The 13,702-nt window shown below is 37.0% G+C and overlaps 1 pseudogene; it reads left to right on the top strand.

Annotated features, from left to right (window-relative positions):
* Positions 1-3,438: 3,438 nt before the first annotated feature.
* On the top strand, positions 3,439-10,339 carry LOC126027487 (protein MEMO1-like; annotated as a pseudogene).
* Positions 10,340-13,702: the final 3,363 nt, after the last annotated feature.

The raw sequence follows: 13,702 nt of genomic DNA, 5'->3' as shown, positions 1-13,702 counted from the left end.
TAGAGCTAAAGACTGCATGCAACCAAATCCTGCATGCCCAAGACATATCCTAATCACAATGATGAATCCCACAGATAGAGATAGAATACTGAAAGCAGCAAGATCAAAAAGGGAAATTACATTCCAGGGAGCATCCTTGAAATTTACAGCAGACCTGTCACCATAAACACTCAAGGCCAGAAGGTAGTGGTGGGATATAGTGACAAGACTGAATAAAATGGATGCTTCACCTAGAATACTGCATACAGCCCAACTCACATTCAGGTTTGAAGGAAGGATAAATAGCTTCATGAATAAGCAACAGCTAAGAAACTTTACGGAGGCAAAACCAGCCTTAAAAGAAAAGTTGAAAGCCTACTTTAAGATGAGACAGACCAACAGACACAGCAAACTTATACATAAAGATGCCATTAAATCCCATGACAATCATCTCCTTCAACGTCAATGGACTAAATTCACCAGTTAAGAGACACAGAGTGGCTAAATGGATCAAAAAATTGAATCCAACCCTGTACTGCCTACAAGAAACACACAAGAAACACACCTGAATAGTTAGAACAAACAGACTCAAAATCAAAGGCTGGAGAAAAAACATCTAAGCAAACAATACCCTTAAAAAGCTGGAGTGGCCATATTAGTATTAGATGACAACTTCAGACTCAGAAAAGTTGTAAGGGGCAAAGATGGACACTCGGACTAATCAACGGATATGTGCAACAGGAAGAAATAACACGACTAAACATACACACATCTAATAAGAGGCCAGCAAAATATCTAATACAATTATTGACAAATTTGAAATAGCATATCAATAATAACACAATAACTGTGGGAGACCTCAACACGGCCCTGTCAACTCTTGATAGGTCAACCAGATTGAAACCCAGCAAAAATATACTAGCCCTGAAAAGAGAAATGGAAAAAAGAGGCCTCGCAGATATATGTAGGCAGCTGTGTGCCCTGGGCATGCTTTTTACTTGCTTTTATGTTTCATCTATTTGATTCCTTAGTCTATGCTAAAACTGTCTTATTCAGGAGGTTCCTTACATCCAAACAGGTAATACAAAAAATTGTTGCACCACTTGCAGATAAATAAAATAATAAAAAGTAGGGGCCGGGAAGGTGGCGCTAGAGGTAAGGTGTCTGCCTTGCAAGCGCTAGCGTAGGACGGACCGCGGTTCGATCCCCCGGCGTCCCATATGGTCCCCCCCAAGCCAGGAGTGACTTCTGAGCGCATAGCCAGGAGTAACCCCTGAGCGTCAAAACGGATGTGGCCCAAAAAAACAATAAATAAATAAATAAATAAATAAATAAATAAATAAATAAATAAATAAATAAATAAAATAAAAAGTATCCCCATGTTCCTATTTTACCTAAATATTTTTTCTGTTCTAGGGCCAATATTAAGACTATGTTTCAAGAGTTCCTTTTTTCATTTGCTATTGAATCAGCATGCTGAAATTAAATAATATTTTTTTAAAAATTTCTCTGAGACTACTTATGTTCTTTTACTATAGATAATTGGCATCAAAGTCAGTGACATAAGCAAATGATAGTCTTTACAATAAAATAACTTTCTGTGGGCCAGACGTTTCATCAGTCTCTTCCCTGTCCCAACTTTGGAAGCTTCTTTTTTTTCCAAAAGCAATCTGCCATTCTTTTGGTTAACCAATTACAACAAGGCACAATAATTTACCTCTCTGAATAAAAGGCTGGAAAGCATTTTGCTTTCTTGACTAGCCAAGTTGTATAGTTTTGTATATGCTCTATTTCTTAATGAGGTCTTGAGCAACTAATTATTTCAAGACCCTAGAGCAGTCTTCAAAATTCTCAAAATAAACCTTGACATTTTTAGTTACTAATTAGCTACAGCTGAGGAAAAAATTTCAGAAGCATTAATGGAATAGACCAATGATGCATACATACATTTAAGTTTCAAAGCCAAATATTCTCTTTTTATCCTAAAATTAGCATAATTCTTTTTTTTTTTTTTTGGTTTTTGGGTCACACACGGTGGTGCTCAGGGGTTACTCCTGGCTGTCTGCTCAGAAATAGCTCTGGCAGGCACGGGGACCATATGGGACACCGGGATTCAAACCAACCACCTTTGGTCCTGGATCAGCTGCTTGCAGGGCAAACGCCGCTGTGCTATCTCTCCGGGCCCTAAAATTAGCATAATTCTTAATCAATATTAAATCAAGGTTTTGTAATCTTTTCTTACTCCTTTGAAAAGGTAGGAGAATTCATAGACCCAGAACTAGTAGGCACAGTACTCTGCTTCCTCTTTCTCCAATATTCTTTCTTTATATTCTGCTTCTTTTTTCTTTTTCTATTTCATATGCATAACATTAGTTTAACTAGGGGGCCTGAGGGATAGTATAATGGTAGGGCATTTGCCTTGTGCACTGCCAACCCAGGATGGACCTGAGTTTGATCCCCAGCATCCATTCAGTATCCTAAGCCTGCCAGGAGTGGTTTCTAAGTGCAGAGCTAGAAGTAACCCCTGAGTTCTGCTGGATGTGGCCCAAAAACAAAAACAAATAAAAACAAACAAAAAACATTAAAACTAATGTTAAAATCACAATCTATTGTTCATGACAATCCAATTATTATTATTTTAGGGGCTTATTTACTTAGTTATTTTATTTATCATTTTAATAAGGAGATAATTACTTATAATTTCACCACTTAAAACATAACAAAGCTCCTTGTGCTCCAGGAGATAATCAATGATAATATTCCAGTGGACAGAGGAATTCAACAAATTTTAGGTAAATACAGCTTGTTCAAAAATAACTGAATATCTGAAACACACAGAGTGAAAGTAGCAGAAGGTGATGAGTTTAATCTCCATTTCTGAGAGGCTGACAGGCTAGGATCTTCCATCCAGTTATATTCAACTGTTCTATCCATGCTCACACCAGCGAAAATGCCCATGAGACACTTAAAGCCCCCACTGGAACTCAAATATACTACTCAGTTCTGAGAATCAGCCCTGCCACTCTTCCCAGGATAGGTTGAAAGTATTTTATGCATCATATTCCCTCCTCATGACTACCTAAAAACACCTAATAGACAACTCTTTTCCTTACCAGAATTGGCTACACATCTCCTGCCCACCTATATCTAAGAATTCATTCATCTCTAGAAAGTTTCTAAAAACTTCCCACCTGAGCAGCGCAAAGACACATTCTTCTCTTTTGATAATCTTTCTATGCTCCTATCTTAATAGTCCCTCTCCTGGTCAATTTCTTTACTAGTCCACAACTCAATCCTAGCAGGGAGAGGTTTGAGCACCTGCTCTCCATTCACCAAAAAGCATCTGGGAGCCTGTAAATATCCAAAGCTGAAACAGGGCCAAGCATTACAGAGAATGACCAGCTGAACCATGGCTCAAAAGATCTGGTCTAACTTTGGATTCCAGTTTTGGAACCGGCAATGATTCTGCAACAGTACCAGGAATCAAACTTCTACCAGGAAGACCCTAATTCTACTCTGGCACTGACTTACTCCAGAGTGAGTTCATAGGATACCCTGATGACTTGGAAACAGCAACTACTTGCTTTCAGGGAAGGGTTCCCTGCATTGCCACCTAATGGTGAGATGAAACCAGAAGACACTCTGTGACACCCTGACTTTGACATAGGATCTGTGCAAAAACCAAGATCTCTAATTACAGATGCCTGACTGAGACAACTGTGATTGAAGAGAACTTTTCCTAGTACCATGAAGTAAGACTTTGGGGCTAAACAACCTAGTGTGCCTGGAGCCTGTATTTGGTCTTAAGGCAGGATGCTTTATGGGTAGGAACACCCTGTTTTTCCTTTCTATTTTTCTCAACTTTTGCTGCGCATATGCAAAAAAACTGCCACTTCCCTTTTTTATTTTTTAGATGAGGGCATCTGCCTTTTTCATAGATACTTAGGACACAGGTTATTTTATCTCATAGTTCTTCATTTTTCTATAAAATTAAGAATAAAAGGAAAAAGTTATGACTGAAATCCAACTACAAATATGTTTGTAATCATAGTGCTTAAATAAAGATATTAATCAAAAAAAGAATAAAAAAAAATGAAAGGATGGGGGGCCAAACCCAATTGGTCTCAGGTGAATTGGTAGAGAAAAAAAGACAGAGATGCTGAAAAGATAGTACAGCAGTAGGACATTTGCCTTACTCACAGCCAATCCAAGATGGAGAGTGATTCGAATCCTGGCATCCCATATGATCCCCATGTTTGCCAGGAGCAATTTCTGTGCCCAGAGCCAGGAATAATCCCTGATCGCCACTGGGTGTGACCAAAAAGAACAAAAACAAAAACAAAAGGCATAACTAAATATCCGAGCCAAAATCGATTACAATAGAATCAAGATACCTAAACTTTAACAATCTAAACTTAAAATGGGCCTTTTATACTGGCAGGCCAGGGAGCAAAGTGTGGTGTTATAATGTGCACTTTGAGAACATTGGTAGAGGGAGGTCAATGCTGGTGGTGGGAATGGCCCTGATTCACTGTATTCTAAAATTCAACTATGAAGGTCTTTGTAGATCACAATGGTTTCAATAAAATAAAATTTAAAAAGAGATCAGGTCTAGGCAAAGACTGGAAAGAGAGGATCATTTATTCAAGTAGATATGTAGGAGAATATTTCAAGGTAAAAGTAACCTCCAAAGGAGAAATATCAAGGTATCAAATGTGAGGAGTCCCATGAAGCTTTCTGGAACTTTGAGTGATTATATGGGCAAGGGATTACCCTGAAAATGTTGGGGACACTTAGCTTGCATAAGATCTTGAGCTATTTTTGGCCTTATGTTCAGAAATGTCATGAACTGCATAAATTTTTAAGAGGTTTAATCTGGTTTACTCATTGACAATAAACACTTAAGAGAACAAAAAGTGGGAAACCTGCATACTGGTCTTAATGACACAGAGATGGTGGGAAATGGTCTATGTTGAGGATGTTAAAAAGCTAGAATTGCAAGATTTCCTGACAACTTGAATTCTGTCTCTAAATGGAGATGGCTTTCCATGTGTCATAGCAAAAAAGGGACAGGGTTACAAAACATGTATTTCTTCAATGGGATGAGAGCTGAGCAAAGGAGATAGGCGCCTATGGTTGAATATACTGAGTTGTAGACGTGTTAGTCATTGAGACAATGTGACCATTATATCTGGAAGACAGAACCTAGAATTGTGACTATGAGAGTACATCATCATTGATATGCTTATAAAACCAAGAGTGTAGATGAAGGGGAAGGGAAGAGGAGAAACCAGCCAAATCTTCCAAAATAAAGAAACCAGAAAGAAAAGTATTCAACTGAGGACTCTGTGATAGGAATATTCACAATATGGGAAATAAAAGCTGAATGTGATGTTCTAGAAACCAAGGGAAGAAAGTTTATCCAGAAGGATAAAAGGAGCAAACTCCATTACAGTGTACTATCCCAAAGATTTGGAGGAAATAGAATTTCAAACTCTATACCAAGTTTGACATTTTTAGCAGAGCACAAGGTTAAAGTTGAAAATGATAGATATTTTAGTGAAATGATTTTGAGAACTTCAGAGGACTTCACTTACATATGTTATTAGCATTTTACATTATCATGATATCTTCAGCTTTTATATCTGAGCACAGTTAAGAGCCTATAAATATACAACTCAAAATATAGTTTCAGAAAATAATGGAGACTATTTGTAGAAATCTGGCATCTAGGCATGCCTGGAAAAGATGCTTTTAGTTATAATTACAATAAAAAATGTGTTCATAATGACCTTTTACATGTTCATTATGTGTTCATAATTTCTTCCTGTAAAATTTACTACAGAAGATGTGTTAGCCTAATAGAATACTACCTGGGGTTTATATATAGCCTATTACTATAATGATATGATGATCATGGTATAATTATAATATAACAAAAATACATAACAAAGAGAAAAGCCTTGGCCCTCACCAGCACCCAGAATATCACTGTCAGTCAGATTAGCTGGTCCCTCCCTGAGGAAGAAAACAGAGGAAAGAATCAGCCTCCTGCCAGCACCTCAGACCTATCACTAGCCAGGTAAGTTAGCCCTGCCCTAAGGGAAAGAGCCAAAGAAGCACTGCCACTCCACTTTGCTCCACACTTCTCCTTGTCAATAAACACATCATGGCATGTTTAAAATACTATACTGTAAGTGTGATAATAGAAAAACAAAGCAGATCTCCACCATGTTTAGAAAATGAAGATGGGAGGTCTGATGACTAAAAATTACCAGCCACCTATATAGCTCCTTAGAAAAGGGCTTTAGAGAAAAAACATAAGGAGGATGTTCAAAGAACTCAAAGAAAGCATGATACAAACCACAACAAGACTCAAGAAGATATGAAAACAAAAATGAGAAAAATTCAAACTAAAAAAACAAGGCTGGAAAACTTGTTAGGCAAAATGAAAAACTTATGAGAAGGCATCACCAGCAGAGTAACAGCTACTGAAGACAGTAACAGTGTGCTGGAAGATGAGTTGTTGGTCTCTTCTAGACTACAGAAGAGACTGGAAAAGTGTCTTAAAATAAATGACCAGACAATGAAGAATCTTCAAAGAATCTGAACAGATAAAAATAGAAGTCTGTGATAAATTCAACAGAAACAACGTAAGAATCATTGAATTCCAAGATACCCAGGAAGGAAATCCCCATTAAAAAAAAAATCAATAGTCTAGGACTTCACTGCAGAGAAGTTCCAAGAACTAAAGAGTGCGTGCAACCATACTCTGGATGCTCAAAAATTACCAGCTAAGCACGCCGCTACCTTCTTATCATGTACTCCTCTTCCGCTGTGCACATTCTAGCATGGACACAAACAGAACTCCTGTAAGGCCTTTGCAGACCAAAAGATTTATGAAGAACTCTGGAAGACAGTAATGTTTAAATGCATGTCTGCAGACAGATGCAGATGAACACAGCTAAAGCCATTGAAAGCCATAGGGTGAGTTTACCATTATTCCTGTACCGGTTGGCACTCTGAATGAGTCTAAAGAACAGAAATTTGGAAAATTCTTCAGTAAACATCTAGTGGATCCTAATAATCTCTTTGTGATTTCTTCTGCTTTCTGCCACGGGGTCAAATGTTTCATTACAGTTACCATGATGAATCCCGGGGGTGAGATATATAAATGCATGACATATCTAGATAAAATGTCTAGGAATATTATAGAGCAATTAGACCTTGTATCTTTTAGCAATTACTTGAAGAAATACCATAATGCTATATGGATGACATAACATTGATGACATAACATTGGGGTTTTACTAAATACTCTCAAAGAAGGCAGAAGAAAGAAAAGAATATAAACTTCCCTTTTAAGAATTATGCCCAGTTGAGCCAGTGCAGAAACTGATAAGACAGTTCCATGAGTTACAAGGCCAGAGAACTCACAAGTCAGTGAAGCTCGGAGTTTTCAGGGATGCTACCTGCACATCTTCTTTTAATTCTGACTCATTTAAAATGCTTTCTAGTTCTGGGCAGTGGAAGGAAGATTGACATCAAGGAAATCTTGATCCAAAAAAAAAGAAAGAAAAAATTGCTGACAGTTGTCAAGATCCTGAAAAGTTCTTTGTTTTGGGGGGCGGGGGACTTGTAAAGCATTGACCATCTCCTAAATTTACACTCTTTGCAGACTTGTACACATATATTATGCTTTCAGAATAATTTTGCAAATTGTACACAAAGGGTGGAAGCTTTTTAATAAAATGCACTTATAAGTGACCTGTATTTGAATATACTCAATCTCCAGTTATAGTCAATTATTACCCATATTTTACAACAGATACCTTATACTTTAGTTTCTAATAAAGGGCTTCACAACTCAAAAAAAAGTACCAACTAAAAGAGATCCAAAGAAAAACACCCCAAGGAACATTTCCCACCATCTCTGTGTCATTAAGACCAGTATGCAGGTTTCCCACTTTTTGTTCTCTTAAGAGATCCAAAGAAAAACACCCCAAGGAATATTTTAGTCACAATGATGAATACTACAGATAATGATAAAATACTAAAGATAGAAATCTACAACAAACTGTACAAGGGAGGAACAGTTGCACTAGCATTACAAGGGTAAAGGAGGGAGATGTGGGATGCATGCTGGAAACAGGGGTGGAGGGAGGACAACACTGGTGGTGGGAATGTCCCTCACTTATTGTCACTATGTGCTTCAAATATTACTGTGAGAGAATTATAATTCACTTTGACCATAATAAAATAAAAAAATGCATAAGAAAGAAACACCATAATTTAACAGAATGGACAGCTAACAAGTGCTTGCTAAAGTTTCTGTCATTGTATTAATGACTTCATTGGAGATACAGTAATTTTTACAAATGTACTTGCTACTGTACTTTTTCTTTTTTCTTTCTTCCTTTCTTTTGTTTTATTTTCTTCTCTTCCATTTAATTTTTGTTTCAATTTTTTCAATAACTTTGCCTCACTTATTTGGAAATAAATGTATTATGATCAAATATGTCAACTATGTGGCACATTTCCTTTAAATAAATTAATTAATTTAAAAAAAGAAAATTGAATACAAAGAAGCATCCTTAAGATTTATAGCAGATTTATCACAACCCTCAAGGACCAAAGACTATGGTGGGATGTTGGGACAAAAGTCAACTACATGAATGTCTCACCAAGGATATTTAACCCAGCTAAGCTTACATTCAGGTTTGAAGGAAAAATACATAGCTTCACAGATAAACAACAGCCCCCAAAATTTACAGACTCAAAATCAAACTTTAACGAGTAACTGACGGGTCTATTTAAGGCAAGGAATACCCAACAAACACACCAAACTCCTAAAAAATAAATGATATATAATCCCCTGACAGTCATCTCTCTCATTACCAATGAGCCAAATGCATCAGTTAAGAGACACAGAGTGGAAAAAAAAAAAAACAGATTAAAAAGTTGAATCCAACATTTCACTGCCTGCAAGAAACACGCCTGAATAGTCAGAGCAAACATAACTAAAAATTAAAGGCTTGAGAACAATCATTCAAGCAAACAACTCTCTTAAAAGGCTGAGGTGGCCATACTAATATCAGATAACACAGACTTTATGCTTAAAAAATTTTTAAGAGACGGGGATGGGCATTTCTGATTAATCAAGGGATGTGTACAACAAGAAGAAATTATTCTTCTAAACATTTATACACCCAATGAGGGGCCAGAAAAATACTTAAAACTTTTGGTAAACATGAAGAAAGATACCAATAGCAGCAGAATAATAGTGGGAGACTTCAACTCTACCTTGTTACCCCTTGATAGATCAACCAGGCTAAAACTTAACTAATATAAACTGGCTCTGAAGGAAGAAACAGAAGAGAGTGGCTTAGTAGATATAAAGCTAGAGAGAGAGCTCTTCATCCCCAGAAAACTAGATACACATTTTTTTCCAATACACATGGGACATTTTCCAAGATAGACCAAATGTTGGGCCAAAAAGCATACCTCCATAAAATCAAGAGGATAGAAATTGTTTCTGCTACCATATCAGATCATGAAGCACTGAAAATAGAGCTGAATTACAAGCAGACATAGGGACATAACTTTAAAACTTGGAAATTAAACAGTTCACTGCTGAATAATCAACAGGTCAGAGGAAAAATCAAAGAGGTAATCAAAAGATTCCTGGAAACAAATGAGAATAAAGACATAAATTATCAAAATATGTTGGACATAGAAAAGGCACTATTAAGAGGAAAAAGTATAGTTTTACAAGCATTCATCAGAAAGGAAGAAAGGGCCTACAGAAATAATTCAATGGCATAGCTAAGAAAATTGAAAAATGACCAACAAAATGAGTCAAAAGTAAGGAGGCAGAAAAAAATAATAAAACTTAGAGCAGAAATTAATAATCTGAACACCCAAAAATAAACAATGCAAATGATGAATGAAGGCAAGAGCTTGTCTTTGAAAGAATTAATAAGATTGATAAACTACTAGCAAGACTCACAAAGAAAGGAAAAGAGAGAAACTTAATATACAGAATCAGAAATGAAATGCGGTTGTCATTACAGATACTATAGAAAGTCAAAGGGTAACTGGAGGTTACTATGAGAATCTTTATGGCACAAAACAAGAGAAGCTAGAAGAAACTGATAAGTTTTCGGATTCTTACAACCTTCCAAGTTTGAACCAATATGATCTGGAATACTTGAACCGACCTATCACTTTTGAGGAAATTGAAAAGGTAATCAAGTCAAACAAAAGCCTTGCCCAGATCCAGATGGATTCACTAGCGAATTCTTTCAAACCTTTAAAGAAACCTACTGTCAAGCCTTTTCATGTTCTTCTAGGAAATTGAAGAAGCATAAATACTGCCAAATAGTTTCTATAAAGCTAACATCATCCTGATACCAAATGCAGATAAAGACAACAAAAAATGAGACTCATAGTCTCATATATCTTGATAAACACAGTTGCAAAGATCTTCAACAAAATATTAGCAAATAGAACCTAACTACTTATCATAAGCTTATACACCATGACTAAGTAGGAATTCTAGGGATGCAAGGATGGATTAACATTTGCAGGTCATTTAATATAATGCACCATATCAATAAAAGAATAAAAACAAAATGGTCATATTGATAGATGCTGAGAAAGCATTTGACAAGATTTAGCACCCATTCATGATAAAAAAAAAAACTCTCAACAAAATGGAAATTGAAGGAACTTTCCTCAACATTGTCAAACTCATTTAACCAATCCATTGCAAACATTAATACAATAGGGAGGAAACTGAAAGCATTTTCACTAAGATCTGGCACAAGCAAAGTTGTTTCCTCTCACAACTTCTATTGAATATAGTACCAAAGTACTTCCATATTAATTAGGTGAGTAAAATACATCAAAAGCATCCACATAGGAAAAGAAAAAGAGAGCTCTCATTGTTTGCAGATGACATGATGCTGTATCTAGAAAATACTAAAGACTTCCCAGAAAAACTTCTAGAAACAATAGATTTGTATAGTAAACTGGCAGGCCACAAAGTTAATACCCAAGGACAGGAGAGATAGCACAGTGGTAGGGAGTTTGCCTTGCATGCGGCCAACACAGGACTGAATTGGTTTAATTCCCAGCACTCCATGTGGTCCCTCGTGCCTGGCAGGAGCAAGTTCTGAGTGCAAAGACAGGAGTAACCCCAGAAAGTCACCAGGTGTGACCCAAAACCAGAAAACATGCAAAAATCTGTTACTTTTCCTATATAAAAATGACAGAAAAGAAAAAGATATTTTTAAAAACTCCCATTGACAAGTGTGCCTTAGAAAATTAAGTACCTTAGTGTATAAATTTAAATAAAGAGGTGAAAGAACTGTATATAAAAAAAACTACAAAACACTGCTTCTAGAAATAAAAGAGGACACAAGGAAATAGATACATTTACTTTGCTCATGAATTGGGAGGATTAACATCATTAAAATGCCAATATTTCTTAACGCATTCTATGTACTTAATGCAATCCCTATAAAAAAAATTCCCATGACATGGGGCTGGAGCAATGACGCTAGTGGTAAGGTGTCTGCCTTGCAAGCACTAGCCTAGGATAGACCGCAGTTTGATCCCCCAGGGTCCCATATGAACCCATATGGTCCCCCAAGCCAGGATCAATTTCTGAGCACATGGCCAGGAGTAATCCCTGAGCATCAATGGATGTGGTCCCAAAACAAAACAACAACAACATACTCCCAAGACATTGTTCAAAAAATAAATCAGATACTCCTGAAATTCATATGGGAAATAAATATCCATGAATAACTAAAGCAACCCTTGACAAAAATAAGATAGGAGGTATTACTTTCTCCAACTTTAAACTGTACTATAAAGCATTAGTCATTAACACAGCATGTTATTGGAATAAAGACTGACCCTTAGATCAATGGATTAGACTTGAATATTCAGATATTCACCCACACATTTCTGAACAATTAATTTTTAATAAAGGAGCAAGAAATAAAAAATGTAACAAGGAAAGTCTCTTCACAAAGAGTTCTGGGAAAACTGATCAACGACATGAAAAAATAATGACCTCGGCCCTCTCCTTAACACCATGCACAAAGGTCAATTCAACATTGATTAAAGACCTTGATAATCAGACCTGAAACTTTAAGGTACATAGAGGTAAAAATAGACAGAACACTCCATGACATTAAAGCTAAAGGAATCTTTAAGGATGAAACACCACTAGAAAAGCAAGTGGAAGCAAATATTTTAAAAATAAGACTACATTAAACTCAGAAGCTTTTTTACCTCAAAGGAAATAGTAACTAGGATACAAAGACTATCCAGAGAATGGGAGAAACTTTCCACACAATACCGATCAGATAAAGGGTTAATGTCTAAAATATACAAGGCACTGTTTGAACTTTACAAGAAAGACATCTAACTCTATCAAAAAATGAAGAAAAGAAATGAACAGACATTTTCTCAAAGAAATGCAAATGGCCAAAAGGCACTTAGAAAAAATGCTTCCCATCACTAATCATTGCCAGAGACCAAACCCTAATATGGAATTCAGTAGGACAATCTAGTCTGTGTGGCCGGAGTATGTAACCTAAGGCATTGGCTAGCCCCAGAGCCCAATGAAATACAACAGTGTCCTATCAGTCGAATATTCCAGGAAGCTTGTGACATCCTTAAAACTTCACTAACCTTGAGATGTTCCTGTGCTCCTTATGTAAAGATGGTATGTAAAGATTACCCACAAGATGGCCTCTGTAGTGCAGGCTGTTTCATCCTGCCTTCTCTCCTCCCCCTGTAAAAGCGTGCTTTAAAAGAGACCTGCCCAGTTCAATAAACGAACCTTGACAAGTCTTCATTTGCTTGGTTCCCTTCTTTCCCCCCCATTCTCTTTTTAGGCTGGACCCCCTCTACACCCATGAATAACCTGTCCTGCAGGAACTGTGACTACCACCGCATAAGTTATAATAAGGCCATACACAGGAGCAACCGTGAAGACATGCTGGCATGGTACTTTACCCCAGCATGGGCCCTTAAAACGGCATGTCAAGGAATACTGCACGGCCTGTGGGCTAAGTTTAGCAAGGTCAAGTCAATGAATAGGGCAGTTTGGGAAAATCCAAAAAAATAAGGTTTCTCTTTTTCACATCTTCCTTAATAGAGTTGCCCATCTCCATCCTGAAATCTTCTAGTGAGGCCACGCACTGGTTCCTTTGGAATTTCAGGACTGGAAAGGCACAATCAGGCCCAGAGTATTTGGAATTAAAGCACTAAAACATTATTCATGCGGGCTGAGCCTACACAATGGCAAAGCACAGTGACATATAAGGAGACCCTGGAATACTACCCCTTTGGTCCCCTTAACTGGGTACCATCTATTGCCAGTGGGATTCTGTAGGTGATAAACCTCGGTGAAACTCCTTGTAACTACAAACATAACCTGTGCATTACTTGGCATTTGCGTGACGAAAGTACTAAAGCTAATCCAAACAGGTTAAATGAAAATAATCTGGTGCTTGCCATATAAAGTGGGCTAACCTTAAATGGACACCTGGACCTCTTTGTTAAGCAACAACCTATTGGCTATATTCCTATGTTTGGATAATTTTCTCTAGTATTGCCAGGGGAACATTGACTTCCTTCTGCTTTTGTTATACAGGCAACATCTGATCTGGGAGCTGAAGCTCCTTTAAGAACAGACAGAAAA

This window comes from Suncus etruscus, chromosome 14 (genome assembly GCF_024139225.1).
Source record: "Suncus etruscus isolate mSunEtr1 chromosome 14, mSunEtr1.pri.cur, whole genome shotgun sequence".
Lineage (NCBI taxonomy): Eukaryota > Metazoa > Chordata > Mammalia > Eulipotyphla > Soricidae > Suncus > Suncus etruscus.
The sequence above is the reverse complement of the archived record's forward strand: the minus strand, read 5'-3'. Positions and strand labels throughout refer to the sequence as shown.